This window comes from Phyllobates terribilis, unplaced genomic scaffold (genome assembly GCF_046119375.1).
Source record: "Phyllobates terribilis strain yellow unplaced genomic scaffold, ASM4611937v1 Scaffold_2181__1_contigs__length_155811, whole genome shotgun sequence".
Lineage (NCBI taxonomy): Eukaryota > Metazoa > Chordata > Amphibia > Anura > Dendrobatidae > Phyllobates > Phyllobates terribilis.
In genome coordinates this window covers 303-28,169 of record NW_027364939.1, presented here as the reverse complement: position 1 = coordinate 28,169, position 27,867 = coordinate 303, and the positions used below count along the sequence as shown (strand labels likewise).

At 44.7% G+C, this 27,867-nt stretch overlaps 1 long non-coding RNA gene across 1 annotated transcript; it reads left to right on the top strand.

Moving 5' to 3' along the window:
• The first annotated feature begins 130 nt into the window (after positions 1-130).
• LOC141245858 (uncharacterized) lies at positions 131-20,884 on the top strand. Its single transcript, XR_012309512.1, has 3 exons — positions 131-213; positions 2,029-2,172; positions 19,103-20,884. It is a non-coding gene; the product is annotated as an uncharacterized lncRNA (long non-coding RNA).
• Positions 20,885-27,867: the final 6,983 nt, after the last annotated feature.

Here is a 27,867-nt window from a genome sequence, read left to right as displayed (position 1 = left end):
TAACGCTCCGGCGGCCGTGACCGCTGCAGGCCTCCCTGAAGCTTCTTCTGCAGCCGACGACTGTGCACAGGTCACCCGCAGCTGCTGCTGCACCAAGTCTGCCCCATGGATTGCTGAGACAGGCCGCGCTAGGTCCAGCAAGGCCACAAGATCTGCCATGGCTCCACTGCAGGGTCTGGTCTGCTTCAGCTGCGATCCAGGAAGCAAGAGGAGGTAACTGACCCCTGCCCTTCCTTATATCATCTCTTGCTCCTCCCCCCACCTCTTCCCCTCCAATCAAAACTCCCCACACTACTCCTAATCCCTTATTCAAAATTTTAACTCCTTCACTCCCACCCTCCTATCTTGTCATGTGGCCTATACGCCCTATGGGGCTCCCTGGCCTTCCTTACTAATGGTAGAGGGAAACTTACCCTTGTATACTTCGCCTGCCCCAGCAAGAGATTTTCTAATGCCTGGATTGCTTGGAGTTCCCTGTCTGTGGTAAAAATAGAATTGGTGGAATTTATCATGAAACATTTCTTAACAGTTTTTGAATAAAAAGATTTATCTTTAATGGCTCAAAAATGGTTAAAATTTGCTGCGGGTCTCACACACACACAGTCTGGAAAACAACAAGGCTATGTGATCTGATCCATAGATTATAATGGGTGGGTGAACACCGCGGATATAACCCGTACGTGAAACACTGTCGTCTGAATGAGGCATTGACGCGCCCCCGGGGCAATGGGGTACTCGGCATCCGGGCCTGTGGATGCTGGTGGGGGATATCACGGTGGCTGGCCCGGTCCGTGGCCCAGAGTGGTCAACCAAAAAGGGGGATTTGTAACTTGGATAGGAAAAATATAATAAATAGTTTGTGACGCCACCTGTGGTACCTGGTAAGGATTACCAGCGCTGCTGCAGACCTCCGGGGGGTGATGGGATGGCAGCTGAGGTGGAGCGGCCCCCGGGGCCGTGTGGAGTTTGATGGTGGTGATGCTGGGACTTGTAGTGCAGGCGGATGGCGCAGCAGAAGTAACTGACAGAGTCAGGGGATTCGCTTCAATACCTTTACTGGTGCGGATGTCAGGTACGGTCCAGGGTACTCAGTAGGATGGGTGCACTTCAGAACTTCTCCCCAGTGAGTGGGTATAAGGCCTCCTGGTCCGTGTCTGCCTCTCTGTATGCTCCTGGCCAGCCTGCAACTGGGCCTAGCTTATGTGTCGTGTTGTTCCTTCACCTGTCGCTCGGTAGTAGGACCTTCTGCTGGCAACCACTATCCCTGGTAAAGCTGGGGCCTTCGTGGTACCTGATCCTGTAATGGGTCTAGCTTCAGGTCGTCGAGGGACTTGTAGTCCTGGAATGCCGGTGAACCCTACTGGGTATAAAGGGACCCTGTAGGCACGGACCTGGTGTCCGGTTTGTATATCGGGGTGAGCCTATGAAGCTCCTCTGCCCCCTCAACTCCTCTCTCCTTTCTCCTCTCTGCCGTCGGCCACACTCGGGGCCCTCAGAACTTAGCAGCAGACGCGCTGCGTCTTCGCTGCTCTCAGCGTCAGCACGCTCTCTGACTCTGACTGAACTTCTCACTGACTGAGCTGCCTGGCTCCACCCTCCATATATATATCCCTAACAGGCTCCCTCTGGTGGTGTGAGGTGGAAGGGTGGAGGTGTTTGTATGTAATGAGGGCCTCTTGTGGAGAAGTCCATCCATGCACCCTGGGTCCTGTGGTACCTGTGAACAGCAGGGTGCCACAGCATGAGGGGAGTCTGATTAGGCATTATTTCAAAAGGAAGTCTGGGGTTTGTATTACAGAGGATTGTGGTCAGGAGTCTGCATTAAAGGGGTTGTTGGACAACCCCTTCTTGATCTAAATGTTTGGCCATAATAAAATTAAAACGCCTGAGTATAGGTGAGTATAAGCTTTTTTATTTTATTGGGGCCAAGCGTGGGGGTGAAGGAGTTGTCCAAGTAGTGGACAACTTCTTTAAGAGAGAGTCTGGTTTGGGTATGGATTTATGAACTCTGGTAACTGTATCTTTTAGGGCTCTGTTCCAATCCGAGTTCACAGAGCTGCAGTACTGAAAGGAGGGACGGAGCCACTGATTACACAGGAGGTCACTGACCATAAGTTTTTCCTAAGAAATCAAAGGTCAAAAGCAGCAGACACTGAAGAAATGATATAGCAGGTAGGCATCAAACATGTAGAAGAGACTTAAATGTTTATTTTTTGCCCAATTTATATAAACCCTCGTCATGATTCATATCGTCTAAATAATACTAACTGCATCACTAGGATAGGTTCATAATTAGTATTACGCTTCCTACTTCCATTATATCTACAAACTATTGCTCTTCTTATTTTCTGCACACATTGTTATACTTGGGGCTCACTGTATATTACATACTAGGGATTTTTTAGGCTGCAGGGGCCGTTGTTCTTTTCCCCATGGGAGATATTGCATGCGTTATGTTGCACTTATTGTGTGATAATGATTATTTGCTGGATATGTTATTGCAGATTTACATGGCTTTGAATGTGTTGTGAACATGGGTCAGAATGATTCTCGCTGTGGCATAACTTGAAGCTCATGGGCCCTGATGCAAAAGCTCCAACGGGGCCCCTAGTTATTGCAAATCTTCAATAGTAATGGTCTTTTCACATGGGCCAAAGGGACCTTTGAGGCCCCTCGGCTCCAGGGCCCGCGTGCTATTGCAACCCCTGCACCTATAGTTACTCCCCTGGATTGTAGATGTGACATCTATTTTGTCATCATATTGGGGAGAAATCAAGTATCATGGTCAAATTGGCATATTGCTATCACTTAGCCAGCGTAGGAATTCAGGAGAGGCAAAGACGGCTAGTCACCCATGTGGGAGTAGAGAAATAGGTAGAATAAATAGGTCATATTCCCTATTTAACCCCTTCATGGTGCGACCCTTTTCTGTTTTTGCACTTTTGTTTTTTACTCCTCTTCTTACCAGAGCCATAACTTTTTACATTTTCTGTCAATATGGCCGTGTAAGGGCTTGTTTTTGCGGGACAAGTTGTACTTTTGAACGACACCATTGGTTGTACTGGAAAACAGGAAAAAATTCCAAGTGTGGTGAAATTGCAAAAAAAATTAAATTCCACAGTTGTTTTCTGGGTTTTTCTTTTACCATGCTCACTAAATGCTGAAACTGACCTGCCTTTATGATTCTCCAGGTCATTATGAGTTTGTAGATACTAAACATGTATAGTTTTTTTTTTTTTATTTAAATGGTAAAAAAATCTAAAGTTTGTTAAAAAAAAAAAAAAAAGTCACCATTTTCTGAGACCCGTAGCGTCTCCATTTTTCGGCTTCTGGGGCTGGGTGAGGGCTTATTTTTTGCTCACCGAGCTGATGTTTTTATTGATACCATTTTGGGGTAAACCTTGGGGAGACTAGAAGCTGCAATCATCCGATCGCCTGTGCTACACATAGCGCTGTATGTAGCAAAAATGTTCACTTGCATCCCTGCAATGACAACTGTAGGGGTCTACTGCAGACACCGGGTTGTCATGCCAACCCATCGACGATGCGCAGTCATGTGACATGGGCGCCGATGGGCGGGTCTTGTGACGCTCTTCCAGCGGAGCCGTCTTAAATGCCGCTGTCAGAGATTGACAGCGGCATTTAACATGTTAATAATCACGAGAGAATCGCGATTCCACCCACGGCTGTTAGGAGCACATGACAGCTGATCAGATCCGCTGTCAAGTCCCCGGAAAGGTGCGGGCTCATCGTCGGAGCCTGCATCTAAGGCGAAGACACGTCATGCGCCGTATATGTACGGCGCATGTCATGAAAGGGTTAACAGGACAGGCTTAGCCTTTGGTGTGACCTACTGATAATATTATTTAGAATCTGATAACTGTGACCGAATTGTTGGCCAAATGATGCTTCAATTGATCATTTGGCCGACAACCATCTTGGCCGTCTCTCCCATACACGGAAGCGCTCACTTGGCCGAGTGCTCCTGTGTTCTCTATGAGAGAAACTGACAAACATCTCTGTCAGCAGCTTATCTCAGAGAGAATGAAGTGATCGGCAGTCCAAAATTGTATATGCCCAAATAATATCTTCCCTGACCAGTTGATTGGCGCGCCAATATGACGCGCCACATGGGCCCTGGGGTACTTGGTGCCGGGCTGGTCGTTGCTAGGGGAGATGTCATAGTGGCGGTGACCTGGTCCGTGACCCAGGGTGGTCAATAAAAGGGGATATTTACAGGGGATTTATAGTTTTTATATAATGTTCGTGACGCCACCTGTGGTATGTGGCTAAAGGGAGCCGCCGCTGCGGAGCAGGTCCTCTGGAGCTGATGTTAGTGCAGCAGAGTTGGTTCAGCTCTCCACAGGCAGAGCTTAGCTCCAGGGTAGGAAATGGTGATGTTGTACACTGTGTTCCAAATTATTATGCAAATAATATTTTCTCAGATTTTCCCAAATTACCTATATGAATTGCAGTCATTGTAATTTTCCAGTCAAATAACTATTAGAGTACAATTGAAAGGTTTTTGTACAAACTGCCTATGATAACAGTATATTTAAAAAAAAATAAAACACTCAAACTGCACTCAAAATGCATGTTCCAAATTATTATGCACAGCAGCGTTTTCAACCTTTTCATTTTAATAAAGAACAAAAAAATGGTCATTTTTGAAATTATAAGCATTAGCAGGTTATTACAAACTGAAATCAAACAGTTTTCAACTCAAAACTTTATTCTAGGTGATGTTACATTTGCACATAGGACCCCTTGTTCGAAAGGAGCTTTTGAACTCTCTCGTCCATTGAATTTGTCAGGTTTTGGCTGGTTTCTGCTTCAATTGTTTTGTATGAGGACAGAATACCCTCCCAGAGCTGTTGCTTAGATGTGAACTGCCTCCCGCCATCATAGACACTCCTTTTGATGATGCTCCAGAGGTTCTCAATGGGGTTGAGGTCAGGGGAGCATGGGGGCCACACCATAAGTTTGTCCCCTTTTATGCCCATAGCAGCCAGAGATGCAGATGTGTTATGTGCAGCATGAGACGGGGCATTATCATGCATGAAAATGATCTTGCTGCGGAATGCACGGTTCTTCTTCTTGAACCATGGCAGGAAATGCTGTTTGAGAAACTCAACATACATTATGGAGTTCATCTTTACCCCTTCAGGGATCCTAAAGGGGCCGACAATCTCTCTTCCCATGATTCCCGCGCAAAACATTACTCCACCTCCTCCTTGTTGGCGCCATAGCCGTATTTGCATGGGGTGTCCATCAACCAGCCATCCTCCTCCTCCACTCCATCCATCTGGACCATTGAGCGTTGCACAGCACTCATCGGTGAACAAAACAGTTTTGAAGTCAGTCTTCATATATTGTTTGGCCCACTGGAGCCGTTTCTGCTTGTGTGCAGTGGATAGAGGAGGTCGACAGGTTGGCTTACGCACAGCTGCAAACCTCTGAAGGACCCTGCATCTTGTTGTTCGGGGGACGTTGGAGGCACCAGCTGCTTCAAAAACTTGTCTGCTGCTATGACAAGGCTTTTTTGCCACTGCTCTTTTAACCTGACGTAATTGCCTGTAGGAAAGTCCTCAATTTTCCCTTATCAGCACGCACACGTGTGTACTGTGAATCAGCTACATACTTCTTGATTGTGAGATGATCACGATGAAGTGTCTTGGCAATGTTGATTGTAGTCATGCCTTGACCTAAACGCTCCACAATTTGTTGCTTCTCAGCAGCCGACACATCCTTTTTCTTTCCCATTTTGGCAGAAAATGTAGGCTGCTTAATAATGTGGGACAGCCTTCTTAAGTAGTCTTGCCTTTCATTGGACACACCTGCCAAACTAATTAGCACAAGTGTCTGCTATTGCTTACAGTGATTTAAAGAGCCCCGACACACATCACCATCAATGAGTTTAACTGACAAACAAAAAAATTCTTACTTTATCACCCCTAAACACTTTTGCTGTGAAGTGTAGTGCAGGGAATGATGGCGCAGTAATAAGTCGCAGAGACAGTGGGGTGCCGTCTTCCGGATTTACTCACAGTTCTCACTTTGCTCCTGGTTACAACTGCAGATCATAACTTCCCACGTTGTCCTGTGCTTACTCAGGGAGGGGTACAGCAAACCCTCAGGTACCTCCTGAGTACATAACAGGACCCCCTTCTGTGTGTTCCTTCTGGCTGTCTTCCTACACCTCACACCCAGTGTCGCAATCCAGTGACCGCGGACCTTGTCGGGTGACGTTTTCTCTGTCCCCTGGGTCCTCTATGGCCACCTTTTCGGTGAAATAGATGTGGCTTTTGGCTGCAGCACTTGAAATGCTGCACCCTCCGGTTACCTAGTTGAATATTGCAATTCTCACTAGTTAGGGGCCGGTCCCCTCTGCGACCCGCTCTCTCCACCGCCTGGTAGATTTGGGTGTACGGGTGGCCTCCAGCACTGCTCATACCCCTGGGATCCTTTCTTCACTCCTGGAGCCTTCCCTCTGCTCCCGTTCCTTCCTCTTCTCCTTCTCCTGGGCCTCCTCACTAGGCCCTCCTCCTGAGCAGAGCTCCTGCTCTGACTCTCTCTCTGACTCAACCCCCTCAGAACTTCACTCACTCTAGAATGTTCCACCCTCTCTTTCATATTGCTCCTTACTGTGCTCCCCTGAACTGCTTCCTCTACCCACACCCACTACATGGTTCCCCCTACTTTGGTTCCCCCAACTCCAGCCAGGGACAGGGCTCAGCAGAGGAGCAGCGCATTTTGCCCCTCCTGCTGGTCTGTAGTAGTGTAGTGTTGAATGCAGGTGTTAGGATTCCGGGCTGTACTCCTTCCTTACCTGAGAGTGAGATACCACACCTCTGGGTGAGATGCAGTACCTCTGTGGCGACTGAACCCGCAGGGGCGCCACACATACATATGACGCTCCCACTGGGCCGTGGGGTACCCGGTGCCGGGCTGGTAGATGCTGGGGGATGTTACAGTGGCAGTGACCCGGTCCGTGACCCAGGGCGGTCAATAAAAAGGGTTATTGATTGGGGATTTATAGTGATTGTATAAAGTACGTGACGCCACCTGTGGTATGCGGCTAAGGGAGCCGCTGCTGCGGAGCAGGTCCTCTGGAGCTGATGTGAGTGCAGCAGGGATGGTGTAGCTCTCCACAGGTAGAACTCAGCTCCAGGGCAGTGTAGATGTTATAGGTTATGCTGGGCGTTGTAGTGCAGGGGTTGATGGCGCAGCAATAATCACAGAGACAGTGGGGTGCAGTCTTCCGAGTTTACTTACAGTTGATAAGTTCCTCCGGTTACAGGGTCCGGACTACAACCTCCCACATCGTGCTGCGTTCACCAGGCAGGGGTTCAGCAATCCCTCAGGTGATTCAAGAGTGTCTGACAGGACCCCTTTCTATGTGCCTTCCTCAGTCGTCTTCCTGCGCTGGCTCTCGCCCTCCTGCCCTGTGCCTCGCAACCAGTGTCCCAATCCGGTAGCCTCGGGTCTTGTCGGGCGACCTGCTGTCCCCTGGACCCTCTGTGGCCACCTTTTCGGCGACATAGTTGCGGATGTGGCCACTGCACCTTGCAAGTACAGCAGCCTCCGGTCCCTAGCTGAGCCTTGTAGTTCTCCACTAGTTTAGGGGTCGGTCCCCTCTGCGGCTCGATCCCTCCACCGCCTGGCAGATTCGGGCGTACGGGTGGCCTCCAGCACTGCCCGTACCCCTGGGATCCCTTCTGTTCCTGGAGCCTTTCTCCTGCTCCCTCTCCTCTCTCAGTCCTGGGCCTCTCACTAGGCCCGCCTCCGAAGCAGAGCTCCTGCAGAGCCTCTGCTCCACACACTCTCCTCCTCTGACTGGCTTGTCTTTCTAAGATGGTTCCCTCTTTTATATCACTCCCTCACCAGTGCTCCCCTGATCTACGTCCTCCACTCACACCCACTACATGGTTCCCCCTCGCTAGGTTCCCCACCACTCCAGCCAGGGACTGTGCACTCCCGTAGGAGCAATCTCGCCCTGCCCTACTGAAGTGGATGTGTTGGATGCAGGTGTTAGGGTCCCGGGCTGTACTCCTTCCTTACCTGAGAGTGAGATACCACACCTCTGGGTGAGATGCAGTACCTCTGTGGCGACTGAACCCTCAGGGGCACCACACATATTAGAGTGTAAGGCATACTTATTGATATGAATGCGTCGACCGACTTTAGACTTATGTATGGGGGACTGAAAGCTGCATTTACACCTAAAATACAGCTTTCAGTCCCTTCTAAAGAGGCAGCCAATCACACACAATAAACAAGCTAAATGCTCATTTATCGGGTGAAATGATCTAGATGTAATGATGCAGATAGTGAGGATGCAGGGATAGTTAACCAAAGCTATTTATTTTCCTACCACAGAAAGAACGTTTAACTATAGGAACACATGGTGATGCAGGTATATGGAGACAACTAACACAATCTTAGCAGTAATGACAATAAAAGCAGTGTAATAAATGCAATATCTTACTCTATGTTCTATCTGCGTGCAGTCTCATTTCACAGTTAAACGACTATTAATGTCTTTAGCTCAAAGAGCGTCACTGCCAGCGCCAGGCTTGTAGCTGTAATATGCGCTTCAAGCGCCTTTGATTGTTATACTGGCACTAACGGGGGACACCGGTACTTTCCGCTAAGCCACAAGTGCCTCATATGTGAGTCACTTAGTGGGTTCTTCACACTGGCCACCCTCGTTCGTTTCTGAAGTGCAGAGCGTACCGTTCGTCTACGCTTGAATTAAAGGCCTGGTTCACTTGGGTCTTCTCGTCAGCACGGCAGACGTCCTGCTTCATCCAATGACCACCGTCTGATCTTCGGTGCTTGACCTGCGGCATCTTGACTGGTGAAGACTGGGGTTTGGGTCTTGACCAACCGAATCTGGGCTTAAATCAGCCATTATCTGCTGTGAAAAATCCGAGCTCGGCATATGAGCCTGCATTAAAGTCAGGGACATGACCTTTGAAGTACATTAACGTCATAGGTCGTGAAGGGGTTAATGTCATTACCTAATCTCTTTTCTAATATACATTACTTAAAAAATCCCTATTGTTCACTAGACTATCTGACTCCTTTTTTTTATTTTTTTTTTTATCTTCTTCCTGTTTCACGTTGCTTCGTTTGAGAACCCCAAGTGCATACTGGGATTTACAAACAAACCATCATCAGGGAGCAGAGGCTGCCGTCATTGCAGTAGCGCCTGTCCTTTCCCTGAATTAAGAGCCGTCAGTGATGTCCTTTTCAGGGTCTGGGCTAGTTCCTCCTCTACTGAGCATGCGTCTGTTGTCAACATCATCCCACACTGATAACATCACCTCCACCTTCCTGATATAGGGCCACATGGCTCATGTGTTTCGCTGTGACCACTGCACCCTAGTTGCACTCTTGTGAAACAGTGTAAGGCTATGTGCCCATGATGCAGAAATGCTGTGGATTTTTCCTGAGCGTTTCTGCATCTCTCTGGCAGAAAAAACGCATGCGGATTTTACATGCGTTTTTTCTGCCAGGTAGAAGCGTAAGTGAAGCTTTTTTAACATGCGATTTCGCATGCGAGTTGTGAAGCACTTTTCTAAGCGATTTTAGCATCACTTGGAAAAGTGCTTGACAACTTGGTCACACTATAAATCCATGCAAACGGCATGGATTTATATAGTGTGACCAAGTTACGATACTGCAAATGCAGCATCAATAGTTAAAAAAAGAATACAAATGGTGAAAAATAAAAAAAAAACATATACTCACCTGGCCCCTGATCTCCTTCTCCGTTGCGTCCGGTGTCTTCAGCGGCTCGCGGTGGTGTAAAAGGACCTTCCATGACGTCATTTAGTCATGTGACAGGTCACATGACTAAATGACATCATGGAAGGTCCTTTTACCACCGCGAGCAGCCGAAGACACCGGAGAAGGAGACCGGGGGCCATCAGAAGGTGAGTATATGTTTATTTTTTATTTTAATTCTTTTTCAACTACAGGTAGTATGGTACCCGGGACTGAAAGGGAGTCTCCTCTTCTCCAGACACAGGTACCATCTGCGCATTGAACCGCATAATATCCGCATGTGCACATGTAGTCATGCGGATGTTATGCGGTCCAATACAAGTCAATGGTGGCTAAAACGCCGCGATTCCGCAAAATTAATGGTAGTGCTGCGGATTTTTCCGCAATGATAATCTGCAGCGGAAATTTCCCAGCATGTGCTCAGCAAATGCGGATTATCATTGGGGAACATTGCAGACCTTCTACCAAGCGTTTTTTAAGCGTTTCCACGGCGGAATTGCTGCTACGGAAGTGCTTAAAAAACATTGTGGGCATCGTGGGCACGCAGCCTAAGGGGGCTCTCTCTAGCTACCACCTCTCTAACATGCTGTAGCCTTGCTGACCATGCATTCGTTCACAGATAATCTCCAGGTCTGGCTGACACAACTGACACCTTTACAAAATCATCACTATCCCGGAGTCAGTATGAAAAAGGTCCTGAGCTCAATGCTCCCACACATTATTCACATCTTTAAATTTGCTATGACTGAGATAGCTGCTGCTAGTGCCCTTACTACAGTGCCTGACAGAGCCAACCAACAAAACTAGGCTTTTGTTACACGCACGACACTAGGTTCAAATAGGGCGAGACGGGTTTCATAAATTCATTGGAATCTTGGGGGAACCGTTACTCAGGGCAACCATAGGCTGCAGCTTCTCTCAGGCACATGATAGATTCAGTTGCTGACCAGACACATCTGACAAGAGTCTTGTTCAACAGTTTAACAGTGGAATTTAATCTGAAGCATGGCCAGTGCAGTTCAGGGATATTACAGCAACAATCTTCATTACAGCACAGTCTCATAAAGCAGGCACAGGAACCTCAGTCTCTTCAGTAGCATAATTCAGCACAAATTAGATCTCTTGGCAGCACACTTCTATACGTAAACAGCAGGCTTTTCCTTCACAAGGACTCACTAGTACACAACATTCTTTATTCTGCATGGAGATGGAGGGGGGAGGGTTTGATGAGGAAGATGATCTCTGTGACACAATTCCTTCCATTCCTTATCTTCCTGCCCGATGGTAGATTTCCTGAACTAACAGTGCAAGGTATCTGACCTGTGTTGAGTTTCACCCTAGACTTGAATCCTGTTCTCTTTCCTGCACTTCTGTGAGATACAGATCACATACCACTTCTCCCTTTGGCTGCAGCCAGAATAGTAAACAAGTTCCCCACAATCCCCCTGGGGCTCTGCTAACCACTCCCTGTCTCTTGTGACTGTGTTAACTCTTATAGTTGCTGGATCCTTTTGAAGCAACAGCACTATTTCTGCATGTCACACTTTCCCTTCTTTTTTAATGTCGTTCTCGATATTCGTTTTAATTGGTCAAGCTGACCAATTCTGAGACAGTGCTAAAAGTTGAATAACTTTATATACAAATTGGCATTGTCATATTGGCATAAAATTTACAAACATCAATAACAACCTGTTCTTACGACCTTTTGCTTGTAGAACTCCTGAAAGAAATACACAATTAAAACAATCAGCATCTCTTCCGCTGGAGGTTTTCATACGTCTTCAACCAGCTCTCTCTTTCACTAGGCCAAAACAAGTCTTTCCACCAGGTAACATTGTCCATAATGTCTCTCGGTGGTGAATACCACTCAAGTGAGCTTACCTGGTCCGTAGGCAGAAATACCTGTTTCCAATGGACAGTCCTTGGCACTTGACTCGGTTCACCGAGTGTCTCATATGTCAGCATCACAGGCCTCCTCACTTCTCGAGTCGACATCCTCCTGGTAGGTTGTTCCTCAGATACCACGGGTTCCTCGGTTGCAGGAGTTTCTTCTGCCACACTCATTTCTCGAACTTCCTCAAATGATCTTGGAACTGCCTCTGTAAGTTACTGTACTTCTCTTGAATCGTTCGTTTCCACCTGGTCTGGTAATTCTGCTACTCCTAAGTGTCGATCGGTCTCTTCAGTGAACGGTGTTAGATCATCAAATCTGAATTGGACTATATCTGTACTCCTTGGTACAAACTCTGGAGCCTGGGGACTTACTTCACTCTCCTGAGGATGGTACATCCCTCTCCTTGCCGGTCCGAGAAATACAACGGTGTGTTCTTCTTCATGTGAACTTTCAAGATCACTATCCATCTTCGGAGCTTCAGTCTGTGGTGGTCCCTTAGTCGATCTCGGACGAAGTTGTTCTACTTCTGGAAAGTTTTGTTGTGGTGGGAGATAATCACAGGGTAGTAGTAAATTCCGATGGACTATTCTGGTTTCCAATCGGATTTCATACACTGGACTGTCATCGGCTTTCCTCCTTACGACCACATACACCTTGTCTTCCCAGTACAAACAAAGTTTTCCCGGACCGCCTTTTGTTCTTGACTAGCACACGGCTTCCCAGTGCCAATTCTGCTCCATAACATTTTCAGTCATAGTACTCCTTGCTCTTGCTCTGTCCTTGCGTAACCACTTTGGACGCTATGTTGTATCCCTCTGCCATCCGTTCCTTCCATTTCCGAACAAACTCTGGATATGTTCTGTAAGTCTCTGATACTGGAGTATCGAACATGATGTCGATTGACAGTCTTGGCGATTGACCGTACAATAGAAAGAAGGGTGAGTAACCCATTGCATTGCTCTTTGTACAGTTATAGGCATGTACCACTTTTGACAGAGAACTCTTCCAGTCTTTCTTCTCGTCAGCTGTTAAAGTGCGCAACATCGACAATAATGTCCTACTAAAACGTTTCACTTGTCCATTACCCTCTGGGTGATAGGGCATTATGTGGGATCTCTGAATCCTACAGTACTTTCCTATCTTGGCAAAGATCTGGTTCTCAAATTCTCTTCCTTGGTCATGGTGTAACCTCGTAGGGAACCCAAACCTCAAAGCAAAATCATTGAAGATCTTCTCTGCTGCTGTTCGACCCGCTTTATTGGTGGTGACATATGCTTGAGCAAATCAAGTAAAATGGTCCATCACCACCAAGATGTATTCGTCACCACCCTTGCACGTCTCGAGATGTAGAAAGTCTATTGAGACCATCTCAAACGGATACGTAGTTTGGATGTTGCCCATAGGTGCCCGGGTTGATGTGTTGGGACGTTTATCTTTCAGACCCCCACACTCCCTGGTCACGTATCTCTCAATATCTCACTGCATGTACGGCCAGAAGAAACGTTCACGGATCAAGTTTGTTGTCCTTTCCACTCCCAGGTGTCCCATGTTTTCATGGAGTTCTTTTAAGACCAATCTACGAAATACTCTGGGTAGTACCAACTGCCGGTTTTGACCTCCTTTACGATACAGGATACCGTCTTCACTGAGGTAGAGCTTCATCCATTCTTTAACTAAAACAGATACTGCTGGTGACTCATTATCTCTCTCCCATTTACTTGGAAACCAATTTTGGTCCACATAAAGTAGTATTCTACCATTTATCTGATCTTCCCGTTGTGCTCTATGGATTTTTCCTTTTGGTAGTCGTTGAATAGACAGGGGGTAATCTTGTTCTCTCGCTTTTATGGTGGTTTCCACCGTCAACGGACACCACAATGGTGTGTTGTCCTTTTGATAAGCTTGTACTGCTTGGGCAGTGCTCTCAATTGCTTCCAAACTGACTTCCTCTGAGCTTTCTTGCATGAACTGATCAGGCTCTAGTGGGATTTTCCACAATCTGTCAGCATCCGCCTTGCATTTTCCTGGCCTGTACTTGATGCTGAAATTGAAGTCAGCTAGTTCAGCGACTCATCTCTCATCTCTGACCTGTTGCATTCAGTTTGGCTGTAGTGAGGACATAGGTCAAAGGGTTGTTGTCAGTGTATACCTCAAACTCTTTGCTGTAGTAGAGATAATCTCTAAATGGTTCACAGATAGTCCATTTCAACTCCAGGAACTTCAATTTTCCGGAATGTAGATGGTAATTCTTCTCGGCGTCTGTCAACGTTCTAGAACCTTAACCGATGACTCTCAATTTTCTATCTTGATGCTGATACAGGGCAGCTCCCAGTCCAACTTGAGAAACGTCACAATGAAGAACAAACGGTAAGTTGAAATCAGGATATCCCAAGATGGGTGGTTTTACCAGGTAGTCTACTAGTTCTTCCAATACCTCCTGGTGGTCTGCTGTCCAGAGAATGGGCTTTTGGGATGAAACGGCGTTGCTTCTTTTAAGCCCAGTTCTACCCGCATTCTTCTTTTTCTCCGTGGGTGTTGTTGACTCTGTCGCCCCCCCCCCACCAAGAGGAGGTATAGTGGGGCGGCAATCCTGGAGAAGTTCCGAACGTAAGTACGACAGTAGGAGGGGAATAATAATATCTACCTCAACTCCCCGACAGTTGAGGGCCGCTTGTCTTTTAAGGCCGGTACCAGAGCGATTTCTGCTGGGTCTATGGTATATTCTTCTCCGGACACAATTTTCCCTAGAAATCGGACTTGCCTTTTGAACAGTTCACACTTCTTTGGGGGTCAACTTAACTCCATATTGTTGACTTGATATCGTTGTAATACGGTCCTCACGTGTTCAACATGCTCCCAGAAAGTTTTTCTGTGTACCACATTGTCATCCAAGTACAGCTGGAAGATATTATCCCTCAATCCTTCTAAATATGTCTCCATGCTCCTCTGGAATTTTTCTGGAGCTGAACTGAGCCCAAACGGTATGCAGATCCACTCGTATATCCCGCATGGTGTGATGAATGCTGTCAAAGGTCTACTGGACTCTTCAACAAACCCTTGATGGTATGCTTTACCCTGATCGAGGACAGAGAACCAGGTACTTCCTGATAGGTTATCCAGCATATCTTGAATCTGTGGTATCGGGTGCTGATCAGGTACTGACTTTCGGTTTAGTTCCCGGTAATCACAGCAGAGTCTCAACGTACCGTCCTTCTTCCTAACACAAAGAATAGGAGAGGAATAAGACGGCTTTTACTTTTGGACCCAAACTCTGTTGATTAGATCTTGTAAATACTCTTTCACTTCACGGTGTAATGGTTTTGGCACAGACATGTAACTTCTGGTTACTGGGGTCATGTCTTTCAAATTGATTTCCAACTGCACCAACGGGATACCGCCTATATCAGAGTCATCTTTGGAGAATGCATGACACTCTTCTCTCAGCATCTGTTTTGCTACCGCTCTATCTTCAGCACACAAGTGTTCTAGGGGTACTGGGGGATCCCAGGACCCCGAGGTGGGTCGTGCAATTTCCTCCCCTGGTCAACTCCTGTTCCTTGGTGGGGAGACTGAATTCATGGTAGACCCGTGGGCGGGTCTCACACTGGCTGAATATACAGTTTTAACGGTTTCAATGTGACCCAACACAGTCTTTGGATCCCTTGTTTCGTAGTATTCATCACCGGTACTTTCACTCGAGTAAACCCACCAGTAGGAATGGTAAGCACAGTCTCACCTTGAACTAGGCCTTCCGGAAGTTCTGATGAGTCTTTTGGCATGAACAGTCTTTTCTGAACTTTTCTTACCAGTTCTACCTGGACTCCACACCTCACCCCCACCATTTGGTTTGCAGGAATGATGTTTGGGCGCCAGCCTACCTTGACTTCTTTTAGGTTCATTGTATTCTGTGCTTTCTTTACTCTATGAATCACATTTTCCACCACGACATTGGGTATGGCAAGCAATGTGACAGTTGCATCCACCACCAGCGTCACTGACTTGTGTTTCATGATGACCTCACTGATTACATTATAACCCAGGATAGGATCCTCTTCCACGTTCTGATCACTGGTCACGAGAAAAGGTACCAAAAGCTCAATGGTGTTGCTGTTGTTCGTGGCCCTCAGTTGGAAAGTCACTTCCACCCAGCCTATGAAAGGGACTTCGGTCAGGTTGACTGCTTTGCCGTGGAGTTCCACTGGTCCTAAGAGTTTGAAGGCACGTATGTGGCAGGTAGCGCCTTCTCCATTCTTCATTTAAAAGGCTCGCTTGGGCTCCTGTGTCCCACAGTGCTGTTATCAGGAGTCCATCTAGCTGGCACTATATAAAGCATCTTTCGCTGATTAGGCCGATGATGCTATCTTTACTGACCGAGGAATCCTCCTCCCAGGAGTTCATCATTTGACCTCCACACTGGGCATTAAGTAACTGATGCCCCTGTCTCTCTTGCAGCTGTTGTAGACGGAAACACACTTGGGGATAGTAATGACGCAGCTGTTTTAGCTCATATGCCGTTCTGGGGTTTGGTGAGATTTGGATTTGCTTCTGGGACCTCCTCTGTGTCGTGGTTACCAGTCGCCCCTCTCTGGCAACCTCCTGTCTTTTAACCCAAAAGACCATGACCATTGGCATTCCTTGGCATAATGTCCTTCCTCACCACATCTTAGTCAGTGTACACATACCGTACTCTGATTTGATGAACGGCACGCTTCACAAGCCGGGTATCTTCTGTTTTGGAACCCACTCCTGGGTCTGAGGGATGCAGGTTCTGTTCTGGAATGAATCAACTTTTTCATCTCAATCAACTCAGCTCGCAGTTCTCCTATTACTTCTTCCCAGTCAGCGCTGGCGGTCCTCTCTTTTGTTGGTGCTTTAAGGTTCCCTCTCGGAGGTGGCACTGGAGGGTCTCCATGATTATCTTCAGACTGGCCACTGGGGGTCTCCAACCTCAGCTGACTCATTTTGGTGATTTAGAAGCTAATTTAAAAAAACATCACAGTATAAGATAATGCCTTATCAACACCAGGTCTGATTACCAAGGCATTGCAGGATGCAGCAAGCCTCCATGATAAAGGCCGGGGCAGCACATGTGCAAAATACTGAGGCAGACAGCCACTCACTAACCTACCAATTCATGGAGGGGGTGACTGTGTAGTATTATACATGCACACCGATGGAGTTTGCATAGGGCACCAATCACTCAGATATGTGTGATGCACAGTGTCTGGCTTGCAGCCTATTGATGACGCCCATACTATTAGATCAGGGGGGCTGCCCAGCACTATATACGTGCACCCCCACAGGACAGACGCCCCAATTTACCCAGCCAACACTAAAGAGGCCTGGCTGCATCCTGCACAAAAATGTGTAAAAAAGATGAAAAATAGTGTATAAGATAAATACACCACATGAGGTAAGGGTCGATATTTTGACCAAAATACGCAAGCTCGCAACCCAGCATCAAGGGTCCCCATACTTGCGAGTCCTAACATTAAACATTAAAAATATGCAAGCTCCATCGGTGTGCGTGTGCACGTATAATACTACACAGCCACCCCCTCCATGTAATCTGACCTGGTGTTGGTAAGGAATTTGTCTTTTACTGTGATATTTTTTGATTTAGGAGCAGAGCCTTTCTTTATCTTTTGTTCGCTCTCTGACTCCAAACTAGCTGCCTCATTCATTTGTTCAATTAGGATTTTGTCCAGAATGCCAGGATCTTCTAGGTACTGTTTCAGCTGCGACTTGATGTATGTACTGATTAACCCTGTTCCCAATGATCTCAAGAACTTCTTCTGGACTAGTCCAGCATCAAACCTCTCGTCCGCTTCTACATCTCTGGATGCAAACAACAGTCTATCCTTCAGTTCAATTTCTCTGCACAAGAAACTTTGGGGTGATTCATTATTTTTCTGTGAGAGGTTAATGAGTCGGTGGAACAATTCTGAAGTACTCTCTTCTTTATAGTGCCCTTTTAAAATCATCTTCAGTTGTTGCAAGGTCAATTGACTCTTCATTTCTAGCATACTACAGAGGTTCATTCCTGGGCTGATCACTTCACCACCCCCTCAACGATTTCATCTGGCTGGTAGCCTTTCTGTAAGCCTGCATCAATCTGGTGAAACAAGTTCATATAAGACAGTTTCTCTTTCTGTTCACACTCTCCAATCTTTCCCAGGATCTTGAATTCTTTACTTATGGTGATTTGTGGTGTTAGAGAGGACTGTCTTCCTGATTTATCTAACCCGAGCAGGTTAAAGGTTCTGTCTGAGTCTGTCACCCGTTAAGAGATTTTGGTCGATTCCTGCAGGGCTGTTGTTAGGGTTTTGAGTTGTTCTTTCAATTCCCGTAGTTCAGTCTGCGGACAGAGATTCCCGCTTTTGGTAATTGGTGCCGTCCCTCCATCCTCCAACTTCAACCTGGTTAGAAACTGTGTTAGCTCCTGGAGGCATGTCCCCATGACGTCTTCAGCTTCTTTCTCCCCCAGCTCATCCATTTTTGCATTAATGGCAGCTAACAGTTGCCTGCGGTTGTGTGCTTTAGAAATCTGTTCTTCTGACATCTTTATATGCTACTGTTCTTAATTCTTCGCAGGTTAACTGAAGAAACCGCTCACTAATTCTGTCTATTTGTATTTCAACATCCATTGCTGCTAGTGAGTTTTCTTTAGGGATGGTCCCCTTTAAGTGGTGTAGCAGAGTTAAGTTGAGGTGCTGTGCTGCTGTATTTTTCCAGACATTTTTCCTCTTCTCCCTCTAGACATTAATCCCCGCTCAGTCCTCCCCATATGGGCCACCAATGTTACACGCACACCGCTAGGTTCAGATAGGGCGAGACGGGTTTCATAAATTCATTGGAATCCTGGAGGAACTGTTACTCAGGATGACCATAGGCTGCAGCTTCTCTCAGGCACATGATAGATTCAGTTGCTGACCAGACACATCTGACAAGAGTCTTTTTCAACAGTTTAACAGTGGGATTTAATCTTAAGCACGGCCAGTGCAGTTCAGGGATATTACAGCAACAATCTTCATTACAGCACAGTCTCATAAAGCAGGCACATGAGTTCATATCACAGCTACTGATGATGACTAAACAGCTCTGACTGTTTACTTATGTTAACCTATCTAGGGAATGCAGAGTGGAGGATAATTACCATGTCCTTCCTAGAGGCTCAGATGATCCTGGCTGTGGATGCTCATGTGATGCTGTGCTGATGCATCATGGTACTGATAGCAAAGTATACAAGAAAAACTTCTTTGTGAAATCCGAGGCTAAAGAGAAGCAAAGATGGGGCTTAACTGCAGGAAACTGAGTAAATTTTATATAAAAGAATTGCAGAGTGTGATAAACTTGGTGAGGGGTATAGTAGCTGGATTGCGTCTTTCATCATGAATTTTTTTTTTTTAATTCCAGACATGCTTTATTATCAATACCAATTTAACACTTCTGAAGACATTACAGAAAGAAGACATCAGAAATCAATACAGAGATGGATTTCGTACAGATGGCGGCATTTGATGAGGCATGTTGGCCAATGAAGTTGATATGGGAAAGAATTAACCATGCATTTACATCAGATTCTCCCCGAAGTCATTTGGGTTCCAAAAAGGAGAATATATATGGGTTTTTAGCTCGAACAATGAAAAATATTCTGTGGTCTGGGACACTTTTTGCTCATACTGGAAAGTGAAAACTCCATTCGGCCCTGTTTTACATTTCATTGGACCTCTGTTTATTGATGGAACAAGTAAAGGATTATATGTACCACCATCACTTACTGTCATTGTATCAGATACACATATTTTAATGCCTGCTCGAGCTTCAATGGTGGATGAAAACATTTTAAAAATTTCCCGTTTTGTTATAAACTCTATATAATACAGTGATGTATATGATAAACACATTTGATTTATAAAGGTGTTTTACTTTATATATACTTTGTTGCAAATTTACATTTTCCCCTACAGGTGTTCATATCTCTTATGTAGGTATCTCATGTTAGAAAAAAAATAGTTAATAGGAGTTATATGCATTTACATGTTGTTATAAACATCAATTATGCAGTCATTTTCTTCATTTAAATATATAGTATGGCACCCTCTTGTGTTCAAAGTGTATATCAATGTGCAGGCGCAGTTAATGTGCTTAGTGCTGCTGGACATGCATGCTCGGTCTCTCTCCTCTGTTTACTGTAGACAAGCCAATAGCTGTCTGCAATGGTTCTCAGGTAAAAAGCCGAGCTTTAGCAATAGCCAGGGGCGTACATAGAAATCATGGGGCCCCATAGCAGAAATTCTAATTGGGTCCACCCTCCCAAAAAAAAAATAATTGTCAGCGTCACAGAAGACCATATCTCACAACTTTTCAGCCTTTGTATAGTCATTTTCCTCCTGCTGAAGTCTTAGATTCCTCTTTCAGTGCCCCCATAAAGTATAATGCCAACAAAAGTGCCCACCAAACACAATATGATACCCCCACAGTGAATTCCTCCACATTAGCCTCCACATGCACAGTATAATGACTCAACTGTACCCCACCTCAATTCCTAAGGTAAAGTATGGTGACCCTAACACAGTATAATCCCCCAACTGTGGCCCTCACACAGCCCTCCATGCAGGATAATGGGTCTACATACAGTTTAATTGCCCCATACTATATAATGGCCCTCCAAACAGTAAACAGTATAATGGCCCCCACACAGCCCTCCACACAGTATGATGGACCCCATGCAAACCTTCATGCTGTATACTTTCTTGCATACAGTATAATGGCCCCCCACATAGCCCTCCAAATATTAAAATGGTCCCCCACATAGTCTTCCATATAATGTAATGCGACCCCTCATAATCCTCCATATAGTGGGATGTATTAACAGAAGCATACAGTCTAGATCACGTGAAGTCATTATCGGTCTTTACTCCTCTTTGGTCAGACCTCATCTGGAATACTGTGTACAGTTTTGGGCACCACATTTTAAAAAAGACATAGACAAACTGGAGCAAGTTCAGAGAAGAGCGACCAGAATGGTGACTGGTCTGCAAACCATGTCCTATGAGGAACGGTTGCAGGATTTGGGAATGTTTAGCTTGCAAAAAAGAAGACTGAGAGGAGACTTAATAGCTGTCTACAAATATCTCAAGGGCTGTCACATTGTAGAAGGATCATCTTTATTCTCATTTGCACAAGGAAAGACTGGAAGCAATGGGATGAAACTAAATGGGAGGAGACACAGATTAGATATTAGAAAAAACTTTTTGACAGTTAGTTTGATTAATGAGTGGAACAGGCTGATACAAGAGGTGGTGAGTTCCCCTTCAATGGACGTCTTCAAACAGAGGCTGGACAGACATCTGTCTGAGATGATTTAGTGAATCCTGCTTTGAGCAGGGGGTTGGACCAGATGACCCAGGAGGTCCCTTCCAACTCTACCATTCTATGATAATGCACCCCCTTAATCCTCTATATAGTATAATGCGCCCCATGATCCTCCATATAGCATAATGCACCCCCCATAATCCTCCATATAGTATAATGCATTCCCCATAGTCCTCCATACATTATAATGCACCCCCATGGTCCTTCATAGAATATAATGCACTCCCCATGGTCTTCCATACAATATAATGCACCCCCCATGGTCTACCATAAAATATAATGCACCCCCATGGTCCTCCATACAATATAATGCACCCCCCATGGTTCTCCATACAATATAATGAACCCCCATTTTCCTCTATACAATATAATGCACTTGCCCTGGTCCTCCATATAATATAATGCACCTGTCATGGTCCTCCATACAGCATCATTTTTGAAACACCATTTTTTTATTGTTAGGAATTTAGAAGGGTTAAAAGTTGACCAGCAATTTCTCAATTTTCAAACAAAATTTACAAAACTATTTTTTTGTAGGGAGCGCATCAGATCTGAAGTGACTATGAGGGGTCTATATGACAAATGACCCAAACGTGACACCATTTTAAAAACTGCACCCCTCAAAGTGCTCAAAGCCACATTCAATAAGTTTATTAACCCTGCAGGTGCTTCACAGGAATTAAAGCAATGTGCAAGGAAAAAAATTAAAATTGAACTTTTTCCCACAAAAATTTCGATTTAGCCCCAAATTTTGCATTTTCACAAGGGTAACAGGAGAAAATGGGCTATATAATTTGTTGTGCAATTTCTCTAACAGCAATCAGAGAGCGGGATCAATGAAATGGGTCCCTGCATTTCTGTCAGTGGAAGCTGTCTGCATGGAGCAGTCACTGTTTGATTTCACACAGTGACCGCTTAAATTCATGATGGACATAGCTCGTCATGATGCGGGAACTGACACTTGCTCATGAAGTGCTATGTTCATCATTCATCGTTAAGGGGTTAAAGGGAAACTGTAAGATCAAAAAACTGGATGAGTTGTAGTTTTTAATGACAACTTTTTACCATATAATGTTCTGTTAAATGGGAAAACAAATCCAAGTGGGGTGAAATGGTGACAAAAATGCAATTTCTTCACTGTTTTTTGGGGATTGTTTTTACAGAAGTCATTCTGCAGCAAAATTTACTTGGTAATATGATTCTCCCAGTCAGTATGATTACAATACCAAACTTTTTATATTTTAAGGGGAAACAGTCATGTAAAAAAAGCTATTAACCTGCAGATATGAGGTTAATCTGCAGGTTAATAGCGTTCTAAAGCTGCCTGGTTCACGCACTGAGAGCCCCGCTGCCAGAAGGGAATTACCTTTATTCTTTGCAGCAGCCTCAGGCTTTCAACCATAGGGGTATGGCTAGTGCAGCTTCAGTCGCTGCTCAGTGCATAATGAGCGATGGCTGTAGCTGCGCCCCGGCACTGTTTGACAGCCAGCTCTAAACCTGAGCTCTAATGTTGAGCCGGCTGTCAGTCAGTGCCAGGGCGTGGTTTCAGCCACCACTCACTATGACGGAAGCTACACCGGCCGCACCAGTATGACTGAAAGCCCGAGGCTGAAGAGAGGAATAAAGTTAATTTCCTCCCGGCTGCAGGGCTCTCAGTGTGGGCACCGGACAGCTTTAGAACGCTATTAACATGCAGAGTTACCCCATATCTGCAGGTTAATAGCATTTTTTTTTAACATGAGAGGTTTATTTTAATAGTTAAGAAAATTCAGAACCTTCTTTAACAAAAAAGGTTATTGTCACTATTTTCTGAGACTGGTAACCTTTTCTATTTATTTTTTTGTCCAAGGAACTGGGTGAAGGCTTATTTAATTGGTTTAATTGTTTTTTATTGTATGTTTGGGGAGAAGCGCAGAAACCAAGAGATGTTTCATTTTTTTGCCTTCCACCATTTAACGTACACTTTAAGTACTTTTATACGTTGAGCCTTTTAGCACAGAAATAATAAGTTTACTCTTGTACTGCAGTGCGTAAGACGTGCCAGTGACTCACTGACACAGCCTGTTAGGCCCTGCTTATAGCAGAATCAACAAACCACCGTACTGTGGGGTCATCAGATGACCTTGGGGTACCATGGCAATTATCACCATCAGCGATTAGGATCACGGGGGGGGCGATGGTATCAAACGGAATCTTTAAAACCCCTTTTAACAACTTAGGTGCTGTTGTCGCAATTGACAGTGGAAAGGGGTTAATTGGGCCCGATCGTTTCCAAAACCGGTAGGGGCCGAAGCTGCAGGGTGTCAGTTTTCGTATACAGCTGTCACTCATGAGAATTTTGCTCACTTGCAGGTGCTATACACTTATTCCTAATCGCCGATCAGGAATGAGGCCTCTTTATGACTGATGTTTTAATGTGTATTGGTGGTTTTTAAAGGGAATCTGTCACCACTTTGGAGTTACCAGACCTCTACTATGGGCATACAGAGTATAGAAAAGTAAATCTATACATACCTGTATGGCCCATGGTAGAGGTCTGAATGCAGAGAAATGTAGTTTTATCTCCTTGGTTTTTCACAGGCTTGGTGTCCCCCGGATGCCAAGCTATCTTCGCCCATCTGCTTGTTCTTCCACCAATTCCCCGCCTATGTACATGTTTACCATATTTCCCCCCCTCCCTGCACGTCACAGGGCCCTGTGACATGCGCTTTTTTCCCCCTCACCTCCCGGCGCATGCGCAAAGCGCAGCTCACGGGGAGCGAGCTTTGTTTCCTCCCAGGCCCGTTTGGCTGAGTACAGTGCAGCAGTGTTCTATTGCGCAGGTGCCGGGGAGTCACTGTGAAAGTCTCATTTATACTAACATAAGCCCATCTTTTTATAGGGGTGGCTTGGTTACATAAGAGATTGCATAATGGTTGCATAACTATTTGCATGAGTATTGGTAAGACAATGATTTGGCAGAAATACTGATTTTGTGAGATGATGGATTGTCTTTATGGCACCTGAACTACTGTACGTCTCAAATACCAGCGTAAATAGTTTGTCCTTGGCCGAATAGAAGCCTGGAGTTTCTCATTGTTCCATCTCAAAAGGGAAATTTTATCTTCACTTCAGAAGCCAAACTCCCATCCAGTCAAAGCCAAATATTGCACAATATAGTACAAACAAGGATGAAGTGCAGACATAAGATAACGCCACTAAAGAATATTCAGGAAACAAAAATCAAAATGAAAAGGAAATGTAGCAATTTCTTTCACAATTCCCCTTTTTTATCATCTTGCATACCTTTCTAAAATACCTTCCCTGCCTCACCATCACAGGTCTGCAAGACAACCCTACTACATAAGGTCCAAGGCTAAACCTATGTAAATTATGGGATGATAGTCCTGCACAGCATCTATTCAGATGAATCTTGTTAGTCAGACTTTCTATGCCTATCTACCATTACTCTAACAGTTTAAAACAATGTATCAATATTATAATAAAAGATATATAATTGATTTATAACTGCAAACATTATAGATGATATAGTCCATATGAATTAAAGATTAACCACTGAGTGACCACCAATATGACTTAAAACTGACCTGAGCTATAAGTGAATTTAGCATCCTCCTACGGGTGAAAATGCAGCAGCTGTCGGCTGTACACTATAGCTCACTTTAATTACAAATTCCCTAACGTATCCTCCCCAGTCTGACTTCTTGCCTCTTTTTTTTAAACTTCCAATGGAATTTTGTTTGAGAACTCCCAATGCATGCTGAGATACTCAAATGAGCCCTCATCAGGGGGCAGAGGCTGCAGTCACCTCCGTAGCCTCTGCTGCCTCCCAAAAACAAAGCGGCATCAGCGACGTCTGTTTCAGGGCTGGGCTAGTCCTTACTCTAATGATAATGTGTCGGTTGTAAATTCTGACGTATTCTCACTATGAGCTTCCTGTGCTATATTCTTTTGAATTCACAGTGCGCTCCCTTGCCAGCTTTAGAGAGAAATGACAAGCCAGAAGGAGAGAACAATATAGCAAAGAGAAGCCCAAAAAGGTTATATATAAAAATGCAAAAAGTTTATTTAGAACAATTTAAAAACTGTAGTAGCAGGTCACCAAGAAAATTCCAGGAGACAGTGCAGATAGACCAACGCATTTCAGCTTAGCGCCTTATTCTAGAGAGAAATGACAAGCCAGAAGGAGAGAGCACTCTCAGTAGAAATTGTAAGGAGACCACGAAGCAAGCAATGACTAGCCCATCCCCTGAAACACAGGTCACAGATGACGCTTTGTTAAAAGGTCCGCAGCCTCTGACTCCTGATGTTGTCCCGTGTGAGTATCCCAAAATTCACTGGAATTCTCAAATGAAACATCATTGGTGTTGCACAGCTTCTGGATACCCACAGTTGCGGTAGAAACTTCACAGAGCAGATTACATGGGATAACAAGCTTTTACTTCTCAGAACATGAGGTAAAGGAAAAAATGCGCAGTCACTCAGTACTGCACCAGGAAGTAAGAACAAAACTGAAAGTACAAGAGAGACTTTTTTTTCTTTTACAATACAGTAAACAAGGAAACTTTACACAACATCGCCATCTACTTTCAGATCAGCATAAAGTCCCCCTTCACACAAACAAAGAAGTCCACAACTGTTGCATATACCAACACCCTTTCTCAACAGTAAGGACTTATTCAGTCAAACCTAATTTCTTCATTATTCTCTGATGTTTTTCAGCATTCAATGCCTTTGTGAAAATGTCTGCTGTCATATCTTCAGTTGGACAATATTCTAATTTCAGGATTCCTTGTTCCTGATGGTCCCTCAAGAAATGATACTTCACATCAATGTGCTTGGTTCTTGGGTTAACTCTTTCCATCTGAGCAAGAACAAGACATCCCTGATTGTCCTCATTTATTTTTGTTGGTTCCAACTGTGCTTGTCCTAGGTCTGTTAGCAATTGTCTAAAACCATAGAACTTCTTGACGCGCATGTGCTGCTGCAACATATTCTGCTTCTGTTGATGACAGCATTACTATTGATTGTTTTTTACTAGTCCAACTAATTGGTCCACCTGAGAGAAAGAAAAGATAGCCACTGGTAGATTTTATGTCAGTTGGATCTCCAGCCCAATCCGCATCAACGTATACAGATAAAATGCATTCATCACTTGTAGGCAGTTTCAGTTTAACATTGCTGGTTCATTTCAAATAACTTATTACTCTCTTCACAGCATTCCAATCCGCTTTATTTCGCTTGGACACTTTTCTACTCAGAATTCCTACTTCTGCTGCAATGTCTAGCCTTGTAACAGTCGCTAGATACAGTAATTTTCCTATCGCCATTCTGTACTCTTCATTATTTGGTAACACATTTTTCTCACTACTCATCTCTTTAAGATAATTAGTTTCCATTAGAGACTTTGCTGGTTTTGCATCCTTCAATCCAAATGTTTCGGATATGTCTTGAATCATGTGATTTTGATTAAGTAGGAAACTTCCATCTTCTTCTCTTTCTATTTTCATTCCTAAGTACGGTTTCACATTTCCCAAGTCTTTGATCTCGAAATGTTGATTCAGGATTTTTAGTATGTCCTCTTTATCTCTTTTTCAAAACGAACTAAAATGTCATCAACATATATGAGTACATAGATCCATCTGACCATTAGTCTTTTTGTGTACAGGCAAGGATCAGCTTTGCTTCTTTTAAATTTTTCATTTCTGAGCACCTCTGTGATTTTATCATTCCACACTTTAACAGCTTGTTTTAAACCGTATATACTTTTCTGTAATTTGCACACCATGTTTGGGTTACTTTCATCTTTGAATCCTGGAGGTTGTTCCATGTAAATATCTTCTGTTAAGCTTCCATTCAAAAATGCTGTCTTTACATCCAGATGTTTCAGTTCCATTTGTTTCATTTCTGCAACTGCAAACAAAGTTCTTATTGTAGTATGTTTGACAACTGGAGCAAATGTTTCATCATAGTCTTCTCCATATTTTTGAGAATAACCTTTAGCTACGAGTCTTGCTCGGCATCGTTCAGCTGTGTCATCTGTTCGTTACTTTACTTTAAAAACCCATTTACATCCTATAGCTTTTCTTCCTTCTGGTAATTCTGTTAGTGTCCATGTTTTTGAGTCATGCATGGATTTTATTTCTATTTCTGTTGCCTCTATCCATTTATTGGCTTCTTCTTCAGGAAGTCGAGATATGTCTTCCCAAAGTGATGTGTGCACACCATGTATACGATGCGTGTATACGATATACGATGTGTGTACACCGTGTAAATGATGTGTGTGCATCGTGTATCCGATGTATGTGCACCGTGTATATCATATGTTTACACTGTGTAAATGATGTGTTTGAACTGTGTATACGATGTGTGTGCACCGAGTATCCAATGTGTGCTCACTGTGTATCCGATGTGTGTGCACCGTGTAAATGTTGTGTGTGCACTGTGTATCTGATGTGTGTGCACCATGTAAATGATGTGTGCGCACAGTGTAAATGGTGTGTGCACACCCTGTATCCAATGTGTGTGCTCTGTGTATCTGATGTGTGCACACCGTGTATGTGATGTGTGTGCACTGTGTAAATGATGTGTTCACACAGTGTAAATGATGTGTGCACACCCTGTATCCAATGTGTGTGCTCTGTGTATCTGATGTGTGTGCACCGTGTAAATGATGTGTGCGCACCGTGTATGTGATGTGTTCACACAGTGTAAATGATGTGTGCGCACCGTGTATCCAATGTGTGTGCTCTGTGTATCTGATGTGTGCACACCGTGTATGTGATGTGTGTGCACTGTGTAAA